The sequence below is a fragment of the Biomphalaria glabrata genome, chromosome 4, assembly GCF_947242115.1.
Source record: "Biomphalaria glabrata chromosome 4, xgBioGlab47.1, whole genome shotgun sequence".
NCBI lineage: Eukaryota > Metazoa > Mollusca > Gastropoda > Planorbidae > Biomphalaria > Biomphalaria glabrata.
In genome coordinates this window covers 4,201,014-4,216,982 of record NC_074714.1, presented here as the reverse complement: position 1 = coordinate 4,216,982, position 15,969 = coordinate 4,201,014, and the positions used below count along the sequence as shown (strand labels likewise).

Below are 15,969 nucleotides of genomic sequence, written 5' to 3'. Positions count from 1 at the left end.
CAATGAATAAGGCTTATTATTAATTTGTTATTATTAGCATACACCTAACCAATTTACTTGAAACACATCGCTTATTATTATCGTTACCAATTCAAGAACTGCTGAGCGTCTGCTAAGGCGGCCTACATTTGAGTCATTATAATAATATATGTATAGTGGACAATTCCATAGCCTGAATAGCTAACACCCCTTTCCGTCATAATGGAAAGATCCACTACTACTACTGGTCATTGCAAGTGGAGATGTCATCGCAACGTAAAATAAACATTCAATAGTAGGCAGACTAAAAACTCCCGCGGCACACCTGCAAATCTTTGGCGGCACACTAATGTGCCGCGGCACACAGTTTGAGAAACACTGCGCTAACCTCTTCCCACCGTTACCACAGAAACACACACACACACACACGCTCCTCAGCAATCAGCCAGTGCCGACCCTTCTATGTTCGACTTATAGTGATATCCACCGCGTCTCGCAAATCCCAAGGATGTCCAGCCTGTAGGCGTCAAACTCTTTTAAAAGTTGGGCCAGTTTACCGCATTAGTTCAGGGTTCTTACGTTCCATGTACCAATTAGGGTCGGTTTCTTTGCGTTGAAGGGCTTGCCATGTATCGGGCATTGGACGCCCTATCGGGTTTGGTCCAACACCGTCAACAGGGGTTGACCTCCCTCGTTGCATGTATAATTTTCTTTGTCTTTATCTTTCGAGTTATATAAGATAAGATGAAACTTGTCCTGCCTTATTGGGGATGAGTTGTGTGCTCTAAGCGACAAGAGAACACAACTCTGGAGCTCCAAATACTAGAAAGTGCCCCTGACTCACTGAAAGTTTATATCACTCTTGCTACACTCCTCGCTGGAAAGCAGCGCGAGCGTAAAATCTTTACTTCTGGAGCAGCGGTTCTCAACCTTTTAGGCTCGGCGACCCCTTTTTACAATCCCCAACTCTGCCGCGACCCCCCCCCCCCCACACACACACATACACACAGCAACAGAAGAATAGACAATAACAATCCATTTTTTCGATGTTCTTAGGCGACCCCTGGCAAATCGTCAATCGACCCCCATGGGGGTCGCGACCCACAGGTTGAGAAGATTTAAGTTTAAGAACCGCTGCTCTACATTTTGACTTATGAATAGCTTAGCACTATTTCTTGCCTACCAACTCATAATATATACTTTTATATTATATTTTGATTCCTTCATAGCGTCATAACTTACAAACAATTTAAATTTTGGAAGTCAATAAAAATTTTTTTTTCCATTTTAGGAAAATAAACAAAAAATACCATGACTTTTAACACTAAAGATTTTACCAACAGCTAGGTCACCGCTAGAAGATCTATATGTGTTAACGGTAATTGTCCACTTTCACATGTTAAATTCCCTGAAGCGTCTGATTGAGGCAAGAAAAAAAAATTATGAAATTACTATGAAATTCTGAAATAAAAAATATATGGAGTTGTCTCCCCAGAGTAAATCTATAAAGGGCACTAACTTGACACTCTGAAAACATTTTTTTTGAATGTGAAGAAAACAACTCCTGTTTTATGTCACCATAACATAGTTGGTAGAGGAAGCAGTCAAAGTAATCTATACAAGACAATCTAGATCTTGTCATCTGTTTTACAAGTAGACATAGGGTCCCCGTAGTACAGGGGTCGGAAACATGCGGCTCGCGAGCCACATGCGGCTCTTTGGATGTTAAGCTGTGGCTCTTTAGTTCCATGCGCAAATATTATTTATTTTATTGAAAAAAAAAACTTTAAAAAAATTGTTCTGATTCGATTCTGTCTGTCAACCACATGTACTCGCTTTTCAGCGCACTCCTCTCCATGTCTTGAAATGTAACATATTTGCAGGTGGAAGATATTCAATGTTCTTCTGCCTTATCACTTGATATAGATGAGTCTTACGACATAAAAGACACAGCACAAGTTGGCCTTTTTGTCTCAGATATATGTCTTCCCAAGTTCTAAAAGAAGAACTTCTATGATTGCTACCGCACTCGTGACAAACTTTAGGAGAAGATAGAGCTAAGGTCGTGCGAAGATACATTGAAGACAATAAAATCGATATAAATAAATCGTTTCAATAGCAACTGATGGAGCCAGAAGTATGACAGCAAAAAAATAAAGGGGGAACTACGATTCTTTGACGCAAAATTAAACCATGAAATTTTTACGTTTCACTGCATTACTAGACCAAGAAGCGCTTTGTGTCCAAACATTTCCGGACGAAGTGGTTGAGGTCATGAATTTGTTAATCAAGTTTTTGAACAGCTTCTTGTCGAAAGCACTCTACCATCGTCAGTTTAAAGAATTCTGAACGAAAAGTTCGGAAGAAAAAAAATGTTGCGGCTCTTTAGAAACGTTGAAATTTTGTTAATTGTCAATTTTGGCTCTTCCGACTCAAAAGGTTGCCGACCCCTGGCCTAGCCACAGCTTGCGATTTATTGGGACAGGTGAATTAATGCTCAAACTGTTTCTATGGCTGACGATTGACAATCTGCTATGTGGCCAGCACAACAACTAACCTCATTTACTTTCCCTTCGCACGCCAGGCATGTCGTGTAGACTCAGGGGGAGTTCTCAAATCCCGAAGCTTAAAATCCAACTCTTCACCAGGATTTGAACTCGAGACTCCTTGGCTCGGGAGCGAAGACACTTACCACTCAGCCACCACGACCCTACAAGTTCACAGAGCTAATTTTTAAAAATCTTTTTAAAATATGTATCTTTAGAGTTTATTAAAATTACTAACGTTTTATTGTTGCTGTTATAGAGTATTCTATACAGATTATTTTATTATTATTATCTTACATTTAAAAACAATGTGCAAAACAATACAAGCATGATTACAGCACGAGAACTCTAGCTCGAGAGCTTGGGATAGAAGCCAATTGATCCATCCATTCAATTACTCTGTGAACAATATGTTAAAAAGGTCACGTTGACGTCACACAGGGGCTGAAAACACTGGCCAGACTTTGTTCAAATTGCGTGCCAGAATAGAATAGAACGGTCAATGGGCCAATTAGCACGCTAGTGTTGTGTTGAAATTTAGACGTGTACGTCAACGAAGTAGCCACTTGGTACTCACACGCACTAACATGTATAAAAAAAACTGTAAAAAAAAATGTCGCTGTTTTTCTCGCTACTGTTATTGTATAATTGTATGTTTTGTTTCTTCTTTACCATTTAAAATTTTTGCTTGTTTTAGACCCTGTTACATTTTTAAAGCACGTTGAAACCTCAAAACAGATCAAGAAATCGATGTGAAAGAGGTAATTAAATTTGTAATAGATTTAGACCAACAATAAATAAAAAAAGCATTTATAAAAATTAAAATAAATTAGGGGAACGACCTGAATATGAACTCATGGCTCAAGCTTTCTAAAGCTTCTCAAGCAAAAACTGTAACCGCTCTGCTAATGGGGTGCTTCTAAAAATGAACTATTGTATAGATTGTATCTATTGTTTCTATAGTCTCGTCGTATTTTTTAAGTTTGTGTTCACTAAGACTCGGACGACGACCTACAAAGGGGACAAACTCAGCTTATACCACCACTTCAATCAAGTACAATTTCTTTCCCTTATTCTAGATACCAAATAAAATAATTAATGTGTTTTTTTTTTAATATTGATTCTTGTGTTGTCACTTAAAAAAAATAACTGTACAAAAATTTCAGCTTGATTTGCGATAGGTTGTGGGAAAAATCACGTGTACAAACTTTTTACCAAATAGAGTGATTTGATAAAAGCTTTGTAAAAAGTACCCACATTGTTTATCAAATTAACTTGATAATCAATGCTTCCGTATAAATAGCATCACAAACAAAAATCTTCCCATTGGTGGACTTGCCTCCATGTTTGTAAAACTACAATAGTGTTGTTCTAGCCATTAATTGTATTTATTAATCATAATATAGAATAAGTTCGGCTAAAGCAGGGGTTCTCAACCTGGGGGTCGATTGACGATTTAAAAGGGGTCGCCTAAGACCAGTGAAAAAATGAATTGTTTTTGTCCATTCTTCAATCGCTGTGTGAGTGTGCGGGGGGGGGGGGGGTCGCGGTAGAGTGAGTGATGTAAAAAGGGGTCGCCGAGCCTAAAAGGTTGAGAACCGCTGGGCTAAAGTGTTCTGTTTTAAAGTTATAATACAACTTTTTTAGCTCGTTCCTTAGTTTTATTCTCCAACTAAAAGTTCAAAAAGTAAATGGCTTTTTTTTTCCTATTTCCCCAGATGTTCAAATGACTTGCTTAGATATTTCACAATGGAAATAAAACAACATTGTATCAGGGTTCGAATCGCGACCTCATGACTAGGTCACTATGCCATCTATTAAATCAATAAGGTCAACGTGACCGTGTCCCAGTCGCGTTAGTCAAGAAAAGTTGCCGTTCGTGTGGACTAATGTCACAGTCCAATCAAAGTGTTCTAACCGTGTTTTAAGCACCTGTTAATATTGTCTTCAAGTCTTTCTCTAGTGACAGTACTTTCCTCTTTCTCTTTCCAACATTCATTTGTAAACATGTTTCTCAAAAAAAAAATACACGTCTGCTTCTCTCCCTTTCTCCGTGCGTGTAGACACTTTCGGCTCCGCGTCCGGCGACAAAGTGACGAGCCGGCGCGTGTTTTTAGATCGACACGTCGTAGGCTAAAGTCAACACAAACTTTGTCCCCCATTAATGGGCTATTGACACACTCATAAATCGGAGCTTATCAAAAGGTGACCGTAAGAAAGAGTGCAGGTACATTTTGAAAAAATGACACGGTCTATAAATAGCTCAATTGTCGTAATTTGTTTCGGTTTCCCGTCTTTATAGCTCCAGGGGATGCACTTTACGATATTATAACTTCTAGACAAGATCTTGAAAAAAAAAAAATTAAGTTTTTAAGAAATATTAATGATTTCTTTTATCGTATTACATCTGTCTGACAAAGAGGCAATTCGTCATTGCGTACAATTTTAGAAAGAAACTTGCGCGCAAAGAACAGAGACGGTAAAGACATTTTATTTGAAGAATAAGCTTTTAATGAGTTCAATCGCCTATCAGACCCTGAGATCTACGGGAAAGAAATTAAAAGAAATTTCTATAAATCAAATAAGAACATAAAACTAAAATGTTATTTAACCTTGGTTAGGCCAATAATAGAATATGTATCCTCTGTTTGGGACCCCTCAACTCAAAAAGAAAACATTAAGAAACTGGAACAGACACAAAATAGAGCAGTGAGATTCATACCAAACGAATATTCACATTTGACTAGAGTAACACCATTAGTAAAATCACTAAATTTAGAAAGCCTTCAGGACAGAAGACTCAAAAGTAAAGTAGCAATTATACATAAAACACTGAACCATAATCTTCAAATACAAAAAGAAAATTTAATAAAATACTCAGAAAGACACAAAGATAAAGGCACATTCCTCATCCCATATGCTAGGACAAATTTGTACAAATACTCCTTCTTCCCTAGTACTATTAGAGCTAGCCAGGAAAACCAGTGACTTGTCAGAATCTAAGTCATTGGTTAATATGTATGACTGAATGCATGTCGCGTAGGACGTAATCATCTTCTTTTTTGAAGTAACGTCTGTATTATATAAGATAAGATGAGATAACATAAAGAAGATGTAAGACTGATCAGTGTTGATCAGCATCCATGGCGCAAAGAGGTTCTATAAACCCGAGCCCACGAGTGGGGATTTGATTGCGTTGTGGCCCATGGCTCGTGCCCATAGGGGGCCCACAAATTCCCTTGCCTTTTTTTTTTTGCACTTTGATGAAAGCTGATTTAAAGCTCTTCAAAATCGACACTAGCAGCTGGGAAAAAGTAGCACTGGACAGATCCACCTGGAGAGAGAGCATAAAGGAAGGGTCTCGGATTGCAGATGCCATACACAACATAAGCAGAAAGAAGGGTGAAAATGCAACGGCGCCTGGTGATCACATATGCCCAACCTGCGACCGCAGCTGTGTATCAAGGATTGGCCTCTTTAGTCACACAAGAAGTTGAAAGGGAAAAGATTGTCTCTCGAGACGTTAAATGCCATAGAAAACAAATTTAAAATTACTCTCATTGGAATGTCTTCAAGTCAATACTCGATTTTTTTTTGTCACACACTAAATTTGTTTGTTTTTTTTTTTTTTGGGGGGGGGGGCGCACATTTTTGTACCCGGGCCACATGTAACTTCCTACGCCACTGAGGGTGATCCTTTTCTAAAGCCGACATTTAGCGAGGGTGTCATGTGGACAGCACAACGACAAACAAATGCAACAAGTGTCCGATACCCATTAGAGCTAGGCATACTCGTAAACATGACAAAATCCTAGTCTTCGTCAGGATGCGCTCGGAAGCGTAAGAATGACAAAAAAAAAAGCGCAACCAGTATTGCTGATTGTTTTAACCAGTAATCTTTAGACAGGAGGGGGGGGGGGGGAGGTCCTTAGCCCTGGCTGGGTACTGTAACGGATGCATGTGTAAGTCAGATGTAGCTGAAGTATTTCTAAAGATGCTTATTTAGACTAAGTGCGTGTGCGTACCTTGTTGAGTGTTTTACGACTGCGAGTTCGGGACATGAACATCACGTTACAAGATTGAACAGGTACTAAACAGGAACACAGACTCAATGACCAAGTCGACTCAAGGTGAAATTTAAACAAACGTTTATTACAGAATGGGCCACAGTCTAATCTGTCACTATAAAACGATGTTATCCCCTCAAGAGTCTAGCGGTAACTGATTTTCTACAAGTCAATCTTAACCTCTAACCCCAAAGTCTATGGCGTCATTCTAAAATATCCGTTCACTGTCAGTACATTAAAGTGCGCAACCCAACGAACTAAACTAGCTAACAGCACACACCTAGGAAGATGTAAACTCTCAATCCGAACCCCTGTTTCCCAGTTTGCCGTGCAGCTATACCCAAACACGATCAAGGTTTCAGGAGTCAACCCCGAGGAAAAATCAGGAGCTGATAATCCCAAGGCAGCCTGCAGCACACATTCTGGCAGAATATGCGACGCTACTGATTTCAAACTATGTCGTTTTTGGGACACATCGGCTTCGTGGAGAAGGGGAAATAGCTCTGTGGGTGACATCGCTCCGTTTCGACCATAGCCCAGGCTTGCATCTCGTTACTCTATGTGACGTTCTATGACTGAAGGTGGCCAAGAGGCAGAATAAGAGAAAATTAAGATGTAAGTTAAAAAAATAAGAGAACAATATAAATACATCAATTTGTATGTCTGGTTATCAGTTTACACAAACTACTGTAACAAGTCCTGCTACTGTAGATTATGTAATGAAAATAGAAGATTGTAAAGTAAGCCATTGTTTTTATACAAACTTACTTAACAGAGGCGACTTATAAATGGGACTAATTCAGCTTATACCAGCACTTCAGGCAAGTACAATTTATGTCCCTTGTTCGAGATACCAAGCTAAATAATTAATTACAAATAGTTATTTAACTAATTAGTAAATTTTTAGATATTGATTTTGTTGTCAATTAAAAGAAATAATTGTGCAAAATTTCAGCTTGATCCGAGATTTGGAGAAATAACTCGTACAAACGTTTTGGCCAGACATACATTTTAATCCTGGACAGAATGAGTTAATAAAAGCTTTGTAAAAAGATAGTTTCGAACTATTTCGATCGTTGTACACACGAATAAAAAAAACAATAAAACTAACTTCAGGGAGTCTTGCATGCCCACACATCCACACATTCAAAGGGGGACAAAACTTTTAAGTAAAACAAAGTCGGTAAAGGATCTCAGAGGATCAAATCTACCATGTTTGAGGACCGCTAATCTAGAACATAATTCCTCATGCCAGGGAGGATTATTCACTCAATGTTACATTTTTAAAAACACTTTTCTTTTGACTCAACTAGGACACGATTGCAATAAAATATGAAACGGGAGAGATCCAATGTGGCTTCCGCCTCTCCTCCCCCAGCGCCCTTCCCCCCCCCCCCCCACCCCGTTCTGTTGTCACCGCGTCCAAAGATTAATTTTCTTGATAATGTATTAGATTTTATTGGCCAGGGGCGAATAATAGAAGGCGTTAAGGTTGGAAATGAAGGGGAGGTAACTACACTGTAAAGCAAGGGCATTAAGTTACTGGTAACCTGAGTACTGTTATCTCCTCCCCCCCCCCCTTTTTTTTTTCTCCCGAAGTTCGTTATTAACTACGGCCATAGATCTGGTGTCCCAGGGAGCTATCTCTGGGAATTGTCAAGAAGTGCTGACGTATGTAGGTGTCAGGGGGGAGGGGCGCGATGAGCTGCTAGTGGGTAGAAACTAAATCTTGAAGAACTTTTTTTTAAAAGGATGATTGGGGATGTTCATGTTTTTGAGGGCAGATAATTCTCTTTGACTACTGATAGGAACTTATGCATTCTTCTTACAGCCTAAATTGCGAGGGAGTTACAAAACATAACATCTTTGTGATAAAGGGCCATCCATTTATAAAGTCCAGTAAAAAAAAAAAAAAAAAAAAGAAAAGAAAAAATTAAATACTTAACAAGGTTACAAAGACAGTTTGTGTGGAAACACAAACTTAAAATCGGCCCCCGAAGTGGTCCACCCAGGCAGGCTTCAATATTTTCAGAAAGAACATCCAAATGAAATTATATCAAAGACAAATGACAGATAAGAATGGAGAAAGAAGATTGACAGATCTTGTGTAGTGCCCCAATGGTGCTGCAGATCAAGGGATAGGTGCAAGTGAATGCAAAGTTAGATGTGAACCTGGCCTAATTAGTTCCCCTTTCAGACCTTGTGGTCTATAGGGCAGATGATGTAAAGTTCATCTGTTTTGTGGCCTACCGTTAACGAGGGTGTCATGTAGCCAGCACAACGACCAACCGCCTTTACTTTTCCCCAACTAATGTCAGGTACCCATTAGAGCTATGTAGACTCTGAGGTGCTGGGATCTTCATTTCGTTGTATATCCCAGTTAAAGAAAATGAAGTTTATAAGATTACTATTCGTTTTAAATTAGGTCCAACTTATAATGCATACTAATTAGCTTTTTCTCTTTAAAAAACTGCTTGCATAACTGATTTTAAAAATTAGATTTTTCGCTTTCAGGAAAAAAAAAAGTAGCCGTTGCATCAGAACTTTGAATGGTCTAAAATATTGTGATGTCGGATTTTCAATATCTTTTCTAGTTTACGATATCTAAACGGGACGGACGGACAGACGGACAGACGGACAGACATTTACGATATAGTGTTAACGCCATTGATGGTGGATCCCTAAAACCCAGTTTCAATGGATTCTTTTTTTTCCCCCTTCTTATTTATATAACTAAACTTGTTGACATGGAGTAAAAACGACTTTGAAGGGTGTGGGAAAAGCGAGAGACAAAATACAAAATAGAGCGGTGAGATTCATAACAAATATTCACATTTGACTAGAGTAACATCTTCAGTAAAATCACTAAATTTAGAAAGCCTTCAGGACAGAAGACTAAAAAGTAACAATCATACATAAAACACTGAACCATAATCTTCAAATATAAAAACAAAATCTAATAAAATACTCTGAAAGACACAAATCCTCTTTCCATATGCTAGGACAAATTTGTACAAATACTCCTTCTTCCCTAGTGCTATTAGAGCATGGAATGGGTTGCATGAGCCAGCCAGGTAAACCAATGAATTGGCAGAATTCAAGTCATTGGTTAACTTGCATGACTAAATGCATTACGCGTAGGACCTTATCATCTTCTTTTTGAAGAAACGTCTGAATTTTATAAGATAAGATCAGAGAGAAACTTTGCAATTAAAATCAGCTCTCCTTTCTTTAAGGTTGGCGCGGTAGCTGAGTTGCAAAGAGCTTGTCTTCCGAACCAAGGTTAGAATCCTGCTAAAGACTGGGACTTTCTATTTCGGGGTCCTTGGCGCCCCTAAGTTCCTCACAGCTCTAATTGGTACCTGACATTAGTTGGGTGAAAACTTAAGGCGGTTGGCCGTTGTGCTGGCCACATAACACCCTTGTTAACCGTGGCTTACATCATCTGTCCTATAGATCGTAAGGTTTGAAAGGGAAACTTTACAACTTTTCTTTCTGTACACTCAGCAAACGTGTGTATATAAACTATATATATATATATATATATATAAAGAGAGAGAGAGAGAGTCAGAGACAGAGGGAGTCAATACAAAATGTCAGGTACTCTTCAAGTGACTTTCAAAAAAAAAAAAAAAAAAAGAATGGACTTTGTAATTAGTACATCTGTCACGCTTGGTTGGTCACATTGTGCAGCCATTATTCTCAAAAGTTATCTCTCGTAGTTCTCCCAGCATCCTCTCTGTCTACACCAATCGTCTGCGAATGTTTCAAACATCTTGGATTCCAGTTGAGGAGAGTGCGTTACGTGAGAAACAAAAGTAAACTCAATTATACAGGGGTGAGGGCCATGTGCGAGCATTGACGAGTATGGCTTTTAGGTCACTCAACAGTTAACTTTATAAATGTCTAAATTATTAATCATACATACAAGAGGAGAAAGTCAGACACACAGGAGAGGGCAATTATATATACGAGATGGCAGACACACAGGAGAGGACAATTATATATATGAGATGGCAGACACACAGGAGAGGACAATTATATATACGAGATGGCAGGCACACAGGAGATGACAATTATACGAACAGAAGAGGACATTCAAACAAACAGGAGAAAACATTCAAACACACATGGAGAGGACATTCATTCAAACCGGAGAGGGATTCGGACACACAGTAAAAACTGCTTGGACACACATGGAGAGGACATTCATTCAAACCGGAGAGGGATTCGGACACACAGTAAAAACTGCTTGGACACACAGGAGAGGACATTCATTCAAACCGGAGAGGGATTCGGACACACAGTAAAAACTGCTTGGACACACATGGAGGGGACATTCATTCAAACCGGAGAGGGATTCGGACACACAGTAAAAACTGCTTGGACACACAGGAGAGGACATTCATTCAAACCGGAGAGGGATTCGGACACACAGTAAAAACTGCTTGGACACACAGGAGAGGACATTCTGACAAACTGGAAATAACATTCGGCTACACACAAGAGGACATTCAATCTAACGAGAGCAGATATGAGTAACAGCTTGCATGCATGAATACTCAAGCACATATGTGTGTATGTTTTTTAATTAATTTATATATTTTTTTTTTTACAAACGAACGGGCAGAGAAGCGTGTATACATATTGAAATACACATACGTAAAACACTCTCGCTGGCTAATAAGAGAATTGCTTGAATCTGAAGATAAGATAATTGGTCGCGGTTTTCACTTTCATCTTCTACCTGTCTTGGCGTGCAAACGTAAGACCCAGACACAAGACAGAGATTTATATCTAGATATAGATCAATAGGACATTCTGTCAGATGCCTTATGATCAATAAAGTGGCCACTAATTTGCAAACTTTGGCTGGAACTTGATCACTTAATTCATGCATGTGGTTATCCCTTTTTTTTTTTAAACCTGTTCTTTTTACAGCTGGAAATACAATATCAAGGAAAATCTAGTTCTATTACTTTTTTTAAAGGTAGCTGTAGGTAAAAGTGAGTGATGACTCTAGAACAGAAACATTACTAAACTTTCAGTCGTTATCTCCCTTCATTAAGTAAAAGAAAAATCTATTTAAAGAACGAGTCTTTAATAAATTAAAAAAATAATTGTAAAAATTGTTTCAATAATGGCTTACGCTTTTTAACTATTAGCTAGAACCTTAATTAAAAGAAACACAGACTTCGCAATTAATATTATGAAAACTAAACTAAAAAATCTATTGTAGAAAAATATTTCACAAGTTTCGAAATGACTTATAAAAGCTTTCTTGTCCCAGTAAATCTAAATGTGTGTGTGTGTGTGTGTGTAAGTTTATTAAGGAGGGAGGTAGAGGGACAAACATTAGAGGAAAGGGATGGATATAGAAAGAGGAAAGAGAAAAGGAAAAGAGAACTTGAGAAAGAGAGAGAAAGAGAGAGAGAAAGAGAGAGAGAAAGAGAGAGAAAGAGAAAGAGAGAGAAAGAGAAAGAGAGAGAAAGAGAAAGAAAGAGAGCGAGAGAAAGAGAGAGAAAGAGAGAGAAAGAGAGAGAAAGAGAAAGAGAGCGAAAGAGAGCGAGAGAAAGAGAGAGAAAGAGAGAGAGAAATAGAGAGAGAAAGGGAAAGAGAGAGAGAGAGAGAAAGAGAGAGAGAGAAAGAAGGGAAGGAGAGAGAGAGAAACAGAAACAGAAAGAGACAAAGAAGGAGAGAGATGGAAAGAGAAGGAAAGAAAGAGATAGAGTGAGAGGAGGAGAAAGAGAAAGAAAGGGATAGAAAGAGAGGAAGAGAAAGAGAGAGAGAAAGAGAGGGAGAAAAAGAGATGGAGAGAATCATGGGAAAAAAAGTGATGAAAAGAGAGGAACAGATAGGGGAGTGAATAAGAGAGTGGAAAAAAATTCATAGTGGAGAGGTAGAGAGGACACCAAAGAAGGGATAGAGAGAAAGAGGTGGGAGGGGAGAGATAGTACGAGGGTGGCGGGAGAAATGGAAGACATAGACGTGAAGAGAGAGGTGGTGAGGAAGGGGGAAACCAGGGTAGAGACAGAAAGTGGAAATTTAGTTCCGCTATTAATCTATTAACCTTTCCGCCGGATATAGATATTGAAAGATAACTCTATGCGCTTCCCAAGAGATTGTTACATATTTTAACCCTCTGACTAAATAAACAGCTGAATGCCATTAATTCAATAATAAATTCTGACATAAATTCGATGGAAATAAAAGCGTAGACTCCAGTGTTCTGAAAAAAGTATCCTTTCATCCCACTAGACCAGGGGTTCTCAACCTGTGGGTCGCGACCCCCTTGGGGGTCGATTGACCATTTGCCAGGGGTCGCCTAAGACCATCGAAAATACGAATTGGTATTGTCTACTCTTCTACTGCTGTATGTGTGTGTGTGGGGGGGGGTCGCGGCAGAGTGGGGGGGTTTGTAAAAAGGGGTCGTCGAGTTAAAAAGGTTGAGAACCGCTGCTGACTAGACGGATCATTGCATTCATCACAGGTCTAGCTCTAAAAGAGCTAACCAACCGTTGAAAACGGGTGAAATTGAGAAGCCAGAACGAGGCAGGGGGCGAAATCTAAAATGTTATAGTGAAATCCAATATCCAGTCTCCAAGAATCCACTACTTTAGCGTCTTCCTTTGAGTATTGAGAACTATTCGACTTACGTAGAGGTGAGACTTAAAACGTAACTCAGAGGACTGTATGTTAAAGTCCTGGGGAGAACATTTTAATATAATAAACAGAAAAAACGGTCTCTCAAGGGTACAGTACAAGTTCTAAGTAAAAAAATGGGAGCTAGATCTACTCGGACGACGGGGGAAAACATTAACTCTTTCTCTCCTAACTGACGATACCAGCGTTGATTCCACCAGAATGTGGTAAATAATTACGGAGAGAAAGAGTTAAGCAAAGTACTAAAGGTTTGAACCTTCAGACAAAACAAAACAAAAATATATCAGTATTAATATGGTTGAAATTGTTGGATTGTCTGTAGTTTTGTAGTATAAATAAGGCCAAATCTGGTCACATCTCTCTTGTGGATATGCCGGCGGTGAGGGTATCTGGGAGGAGTTTCCTTCCACCAAACAACTGAGCTCTAGCCAAACACCAAATAATTACAAAGGTAAAATCTAATAAAATACCCAGAAAGACACAAAGATATAATAATAATAATAATATTAATAATAATAATCTTCATTGTCCGTATGGAAATTTGTCTTACAATTTGTGCATTACACCAAACAAAAAATATAGACACATTCCTCCATATGCTAGGTCAAATTGTACAAATGCTCCTTCTTCTAGTCACATTCTAGTGCAATTAGACTAATTAGAGCATGGAATGGGTTGCCTGAGCTAGCCAGGAAAACCAGTGACTTGGCAGAATTGAGGTCATTGGTTAATATGCATGACTAAATATATGACGCGTAGGACGTAATCATCTTCTTTTTTTTTGAAGTAACGTCTGTATTATATAAGTTAAGATAATTTATTCATAGTCAACGTCAGCCCCAATATAAGGCAGATACGTGGTTTAAACCACCCAACCACAAATCTAAACTAATTTTAAAAAAAAATTGCCAATGTTAATTTCCTAGTGTTAACAATTGAATTAGCTGCCCCTGTTTTCCATTCCCAGCACTCCAAGCAAAGAACAAAAAAAATCTAGATCTAGGGGTAAAAATGAGTACACGTCGAGACCGTAATCTGAAAACAATACGTAAATATATACACGTGTTGACTACGGCTCTGTACATCAACATGGCTGCCACCTGGCGGTGAGAATTGAATGCAGGAGTGTTTTATTAACAGGATGGGCCCTGCTTCCACCCACTCCTGCTGGAGGACTTTACGTCTACCGTGGCGCTACTGAAATTTTTTTCCCGGTGGGATTGAGAGAATGAGCAGCCGAGAAGAGATATTACCAAATGTGCCTTGGCATCAAAGGTGAAGGACGAGTCACGTGACTATGATGGGAGGACGAGAAAGAGGCTATGGATCTAATCCGATGTGAAGTGATGCCACAATATTAAGACCGTCTGAGCCCAAACATAATACACATCGATATTGTAACAAATATTGTTATGACAACTTATTTCAAGTACATTCAACATATAGGTCTCAGCTGCCATGAGATTCACAAAAAAATACATACGTGTTATGGAGTGTGTGTGTTTCTATGGTGACGGTGGGAAGAGGTCAACGATTTGTTGGTGGCTATGTATAAGCGGCATTGTCATCAGTTCTCTTGGGTAGGACAGACGGATTGCCAGAGTAAAATGACGCCTGTTTTTTTTTGTAGAGAGTTAGATTTTGTTCAAAGCACTATTTTTATATTATTTCTAATGTCTACTATGTTTATTTATTTATTCTCAAGTTAAAATTTGTCAATATTGTGATAAAAGTTATTTTTTGGTTTTGTTCAGGAAGTTAGTTCAAGCTTTATAAGTTAAGATAAAACACGCCTACAGTGGTTTAGTTGTCTACCAGCAGTTTGGTGCTACAGGTCAACGACTGTCAACACCAATATGTCAACATATATTTATATTTTATAGCCTTCATATTTTATGACGACTTTAGACAATAGAAGAACTTTGAATTTAGAAAACTTTAGAACCCTTGTGTCACATTGTGATGTTAAGGGTGTTTTGGTGTACAGGAGTCAAGGTGTTGTGACGGTGTTGAAGTGTCATAGCAAAATATGTAGGTCACAGCTGGGGCTGTGCGGCCACGGGAAATACTGCATTCCTCACAAATCTTCAGACTCGAAGACAAGCCCTATTATTATTATTATACCAGTATAAATGATCTTCATGACATGCCTTAAGAATCAAATATGTAAGACCTTTTGTAAAGACCTAACGATTAGCTTTGAGAATCAAATATGTAAGACCTTTTGTAAAGACCTACACGATACATAAGACCTTATGTGACGTGTGACGTTTCCATACAGTTCGAATTCTAACGGTTATCTTTTAACATTCTTCTCGCTCTCTTTCTCTTTCTCTCTCTCTCTCTCTCTTGCTCTATAGCTCTCTTTCTATTCTTTCTCCTTTCTTTCTTTCTCTCCCTCTCTCTCTCTCTCTCTTCTTTCTCCTTCTTCCTTTCTTTCTCTCCCTCTCTCTCTCTTCTTTCTACTTCTTTCTTTCTCTTCTTTCTCCTTCTCTCTTTCTATTCTTTTTCCTTTTTTCTTCTTTATTTCTCTCCCTTTATCTCTCTTCTTCTTCCTTCTTTCTTTCTCTCCCTCTCTCTCTTCTTTCTCCTTCTTCCTTCTTTCTTTCTCTCCCTCTCTCTTTCTCCTTCTTCCTTCTTTCTTTCTCTCCCTCTCTCTCTTCTTACTCCTTCTTCCTTCTTTCTTTCTCTCCCTCTCTCTTTCTCCTTCTTCC

At 38.7% G+C, this 15,969-nt stretch overlaps 1 protein-coding gene across 3 annotated transcripts in view; it reads right to left on the bottom strand.

Moving 5' to 3' along the window:
- LOC106066744 (uncharacterized) overlaps positions 1-15,969 on the bottom strand; it is a 60,239-nt gene that overhangs the window by 22,139 nt on the left and 22,131 nt on the right. The window contains exon 1 of one of the 3 annotated variants that reach the window (XM_013225817.2): positions 2,537-2,555. The exons of the other annotated variants lie outside the window; for them this stretch is intronic. The gene's annotated coding sequence lies outside the window, so the exon portion shown is untranslated. Of the gene's footprint in view, positions 1-2,536; positions 2,556-15,969 lie in introns of those variants that run through there. 3 annotated transcript variants of the gene reach the window in all.